This window comes from Staurois parvus, unplaced genomic scaffold (assembly GCF_062004578.1).
Source record: "Staurois parvus isolate SC_StPar_1 unplaced genomic scaffold, SC_StPar_1.0 ptg000877l, whole genome shotgun sequence".
Taxonomy (NCBI): domain Eukaryota; kingdom Metazoa; phylum Chordata; class Amphibia; order Anura; family Ranidae; genus Staurois; species Staurois parvus.
This window is the reverse complement of record NW_028318673.1, coordinates 593,989-599,988: the sequence shown is the minus strand read 5'-3', so window position 1 is coordinate 599,988 and position 6,000 is coordinate 593,989.

Here is a 6,000-nt window from a genome sequence, read left to right as displayed (position 1 = left end):
TCAGGTCAGGCGAGTTTGCTGGCCAATCAAGCACAGTAATCCCACGGTCATTGAACCAGGTTTTGGTGCTTATTGCAGTGTGGGAGATGCCAAGTCCTGCTGGAAAATGAAGTCAGCATCCCCATAAAGCTCGTCTGCGGAAGGAAGCATGAAGTGCTCCAAAATCTCCTGCTAGACGGCTGCGTTGACCCTGGACATAATGAAGCACAGTGGACCAACTCCAGCAGATGACATGGCTCCCTAAATCAACACAGACTGTGGAAACTTCACTCTGGACTTCAAGCATCTTGCAGTGTGTGCCTCTCCATTCTTCCTCCATACTCGGGGTCCTTGTGCCTCTCCATTCTTCCTCCATACTCGGGGTCCTTGTTCCTCTCCATTCTTCCTCCATACTCGGGGGCCTTGTGCCTCTCCATTCTTCCTCCATACTCTGGGTCCTTGGGCCTCTCCATTCTTCCTCCATACTCGGGGTCCTTGGGTCTCTCCATTCTTCCTCCATACTCGGGGTCCTTGGGCCTCTCCATTCTTCCTCCATACTCGGGGTCCTTGGGTCTCTCCATTCTTCCTCCATACTCGGGGTCCTTGGGCCTCTCCATTCTTCCTCCATACTCGGGGTCCTTGGGCCTCTCCATTCTTCCTCCATACTCGGGGTCCTTGGGCCTCTCCATTCTTCCTCCATACTCGGGGTCCTTGTGCCTTTCCATTCTTTCTCCATACTCGGGGTCCTTGTGCCTCTCCATTCTTCCTCCATACTCGGGGTCCTTGGGCCTCTCCACTCTTCCTCCATACTCGGGGTCCTTGGGCCTCTCCATTCTTCCTCCATACTCTGGGTCCTTGGGCCTCTCCATTCTTCCTCCATACTCTGGGTCCTTGGCCCTCTCCTTTCTTCCTCCATACTCTGGGTCCTTGCTTTCCAAATGACATGCAAAAGTTGCCCTCATCAGAAAAGAGGACTTTGGTCCACTGAGCAACAGGCCAGGTCTGTTTTTCTTTAGTCCAGGTAAGACGCTTCTGACGTTGTTTGTTGTTCAGAAGCGGCTTGACAAGAGGAATACGACATTTGAAGCCCATGTCCAGGATCCGTCTGTGTGTAGTGGCTCTTGATGCACTGACTCCAGCCTCAGTCCACTCCTTGTGAAAGCCCCCAATACTTTTGAATGGCCTTTTCTTGACAATCCTCTCCAGGCTGCGGTCATCCCTGCTGCTTGTGCATCTTTTTCTTCCACACTTTTCCCTTCCATATAACTTTCTATTAATGTGCTTTGATACAGCACTTTGGGAACATCCAACTTCTTTTGCAATTCCCTTTTGAGGCTTTCCCTCCTTATGGAGGGTGTCAGTGATGGTGTCAGGTCAGCAGTGTTTCCCATGATTGTGATTCCTACTGAACCAGACTGAGAGACCATTTAAAAACTCAGGAACCCTTTGCAGGTGTTATGGCTGAATCATCTGATTAGAGTGGGACACTTTGAGCCGAGAATATTCCACCTTTTCACAATATTCTCATTTTCTGAGATTGTGGATTTGGGGTTTTCATGAGCTGTAAGCCATAATCATCACAATGATGACAAATCACGGCTTGAACTATCTTGCTTTGCATGGAATGAGTCTCATATATTAGTTTCACCTTTTAAGTTGCTGCACTGAAATAAATGAACTTTTGCACCATATTCTCATTTTTGTGAGTTTCACCTGTACTCTATACTCATTAACATTGTGGGGGGCCGGGATCTGGGGGCCTCCTTGCTAAAGGTGGCTTCCAGATTCCAATAAGCACCCCACCCACTGCCCAGGGTTGTGGGAAAGGGACCCTTGTCCCCATCGACACAAGAATAAGGTGCTTTTGGGATTGGCAGAGCGCCCCTGCCCTGAAGCACCCACCTCATGTTGAGGGTATGTGGCCTGGTATGGTTCAGGAGGAAGGTGGGCACTCACTAAGGGTCTGGTATTGATTTTGAAGGGGAACCCACGCCTTTTTTTTTATTATTTTGGCATCGGGGTTCTCATCAAAATCCATACCAGACCTGTCACAGCTGTCAGCGGGGAACTTGGCGGCCGTCCGCTCCTTGTTTACTGGTTGTTGGGGACACTGGCGGCTGCCCTCTCCTTAACAACAAGCTATTTACAAGTGTTGCTAAGGACACCAGTGGTAAATTACCCGCAGGCTTCACTACTAAAAAACAGAATGCAGCATCTTACTACATACTGGGATACGGGAAGATACCGCTTTGTGATTGGAGCCCATAGTCTCTACAAGTCCATGTTCTAGATCAGCAATGGGCAAACTACGGCCCGCGGGCCGTATATGGCCCGGCGGACCTTTTAATCCGGCCCGCGGAGCGTGATACTGTGAGGATGGCTGTCAGGATGTGTGTAGGAGGGGCAGCGTGACGAACGTGAGGGGAGCTAGGCTCCTCTCACAGTCCGGCCTGAAGACCGGTGTAGCATGAAAATCTGTCTCCTATGAGGATCTGTCCCCCCTCGACGTATCTGCGCATGTGCCGGAGATCGCCGATCGGCTGCTAATGCCTGAAACTGGCACATGCGCAGATACGTCGAGGGGGACAGATCCTCATAGGAGACAGATTTTCATGCTACACCGGAACGGCGCGGGAACACGGCGAGAGGAACGCACGGAGCAAAGGTAAGTGAATTGACACAGGGGGGACTTGGGGACTTAATATGGGGGATGAATTACTATATGGGGGATGAATTAATATGGGGAATGAATTACTATGGGGGATGAATTACTATGGGGGATGAATTACTATATGGGGGATGAATTACTATATGGGGGATGAATTACTATATGGGGGATTAATTACTATGGGGGATGAATTACTATGGGGGATGAATTACTATATGGGGGATGAATTACTATGGGGGATGAATTACTATGGGGGATGAATTACTATGGGGGGGTGAATTACTATGGGGGGGATGAATTACTATATGGGGGATGAATTACTATATGGGGGATGAATTAATATATGGGGGATGAATTACTATATGGGGGATGAATTACTATGGGGGATGAATTACTATATGGGGGATGAATTACTATGGGGGATGAATTACTATATGGGGGATGAATTACTATATGGGGGATTAATTACTATGCTTACTATGGGGGAATATTACTATACTTACTATGGATGACACATACACATCATTCATCTACTCTTGGTCCAGCCCCTGGGTCCAATATATGAACCCATTGCGGCCCTCAAGTCAAAAAGTTTGCCCACCCCTGTTCTAGATTCTCCATCCCACCAACCTTGTAATAGTGAGGGATGGTGTGACCTTCCTGTGTGGAATCTCGGGAATACAGAGGACGGGGACATCTCTCTGGGGGGTTCCTGGTATTAGGTGGCTCCATCATATCCTTGTGTCCTTCTGAAAACTCCTCCATCACTCCATACTCCTCATCCTCCTCTTTATACTCTTCTTTAACATCAATATTCTCATCCCCGAGGATTCCACTCTGAAAGATATAATAAAACATTCATTGTAACAAACATGCTGTGTATAAATCACAACTACCAATAATTGTCATCATCTACCTGATGATGGTGAGGGATGGTGTGACCTTCCTGTGTGGAATCCCGGGAATACAGAGGACGGGGACATCTCTCTGGTGGGTTCCCATGACTGGATCCATCTGTAGGAAACACACACACTGACTGAATCCATTGTTTCTATGTGTTTATCAGATGATGGGGGATCTAGGTGGATCCTCCGTACTGCTCTCTCCTTTACAATAAAGTCTCCTCTTACCCGGTGATGTGAGGGGCGGCTGATTGTCCATCATGACGTCCTTGTAGAGATCCTTGTGTCCTTCTAAATACTCCCACTCCTCCATGGAGAAATAGACAGTGACACCCTGACACCTTATAGGAACCTGACACACACAATGATACAGTCACCATCCAGACACATCCCTTGTCTGTTACTGGAGAATGTCCCAGAATTCCCGGCACCGCTCACCTCTCCTGTCAGCAGCTCAGTGATCTCTCTGGTGACTTCTAGAATCTTCTTCTTCTTTCTCTCTTCTATCAGGGAGGGAGGTGGAGGCAATGTGATGTCATATGATCTCCAGACTTCACAGGAGGAAAACTACATCTGAACACAAATAGTCACATCAAATGATATTCCCAGAATCCTCCTCACCTCTCCATTCAGGTCTCCATTTTATTAAAGCCCCACTTCAGGCTGAGGTATAATTTCCCCCCACAGGACCCCCACACTACGCAGATAAAATGAATTCTGACGTCATTACATAAAATGCTGGAGCAACAGTTCTGCTTTGGCTGTGAGGATGTAAAGTGTCCACCCATATCTTAAGAGCACCGGAAAAAAAGAAAAAAGAGCTGGATGAAGGGACATTGGGAGGAGGGGCTGTGAGGTCAGTGTGATGTCATAGGATTCCCTGACTCTGGATGGAGGGACATTGGGAGGAGGAGCTGTGAGGTCAGTGTGATGTCATAGGATTCTCTGACTCTGGATGAAGGGACATTGGGAGGAGGGGCTGTGAGGTCAGTGTGATGTCATAGGATTCCCTGACTCTGGATGGAGGGACATTGGGAGGAGGGGCTGTGAGGTCAGTGTGATGTCATAGGATTCTCTGACTCTGGATGGAGGGACATTGGGAGGAGGGGCTGTGAGGTCAGTGTGATGTCATAGGATTCCCTGACTCTGGATGGAGGGACATTAGGAGGAGGAGCTGTGAGGTCAGTGTGATGTCATAGGATTCTCCATCCCCCGCCATTTATAAAAGTGGTATAATCCTTTGGTATAGACTGATGAGGTAAGAGAGTGATTGGTGGGAAAGGTGACACCTCTCCACAATGAGGGGAATGTTCCGGCCCTGGAAGTGGGGGAATGTTCTGCCCCTGAAGGGGTTCATCTGGGTTCCCACACTATATATGTGTGTATCATCATCTGCTGGAGATAAAAGATGTCACAGTGACTATGGAGGAAGAGGACGGAAATGACTATGGAGGAAGAGGACGGACATGACGGGGGAGTTACTGGGTGTAAATAGAACATAACATCTTATCTCCTAGATTGTAAGCTCGAAAGAGCAGGGCCCTCGATCCCCTCATGTTTTGCATTGTATTGGTATTGTTCTGTCACATGTTCTGTCCCCTTTGTAATGTACAGCGCTGAGCGAACTATTGGCGCTTTATAAATACTGTATAATAATAATAATAATAATATTACCTCCTCTGCTGCTACTTTCAGCCACGTCTCATCTCTACCTCCTGTCTATGTCTGCCATCACTTCCTGTCTGTACCTGACATCACTTCCTGTCTGTACCTGACATCACTTCCTGTCTGTCTTCCATAGAGACTTCCTGTGTGGGTAGAAGTGAGATCCCCACCTTGTGGAGCTCAGAGGAACTGCAGCCCCGAGAAGCGTCTGGTAGTGTGACCCCGGCCTTGTGCTGGGTGTGTATGGACTGTAGATCCTTGTGTAGGGGAGGAAATGACTCCTATCTGTGACTGCTGTAACCTGCTGACTGGCATCTCCTGTGAAATCTGACACTTTCACTGGATACACACAAGGCAGTCAGGGATTTCAGCCCCTCCCTTCTCCTCTCAGACTGTAACACAGAGAGAGCCAATCAGAAGTGGTATTAAAGGAGCCAATGACAGGGACTTTCTCAAGCAGGAGGTGCAGCTGCAAAGCATTGTGGGATATGCAGTCCTGAACAGAAATGGCCTGATAGGCTGATATGAGGGATGGAACTACAGAGACCAGCATGCTTAGTGAGAGCAGAGTGAAGGACTCCATCTTGTTTTTCCTGAGGGGAGGCAGTCTGCATGTGGCAGGAGACAGTCTGGACCTGGCAGAGAAGTGCTCAGGGTCAGTTCACTCCATGTTTAGGTATCTGCATCAGTCAGGGAACATCCAACCTGAGAGATGTGGCCTACAGTACAGTGCCTACACCGACAGTGTGAAGGGCTCATCGTGAGGTGACCACAGGAGCCGGTCAT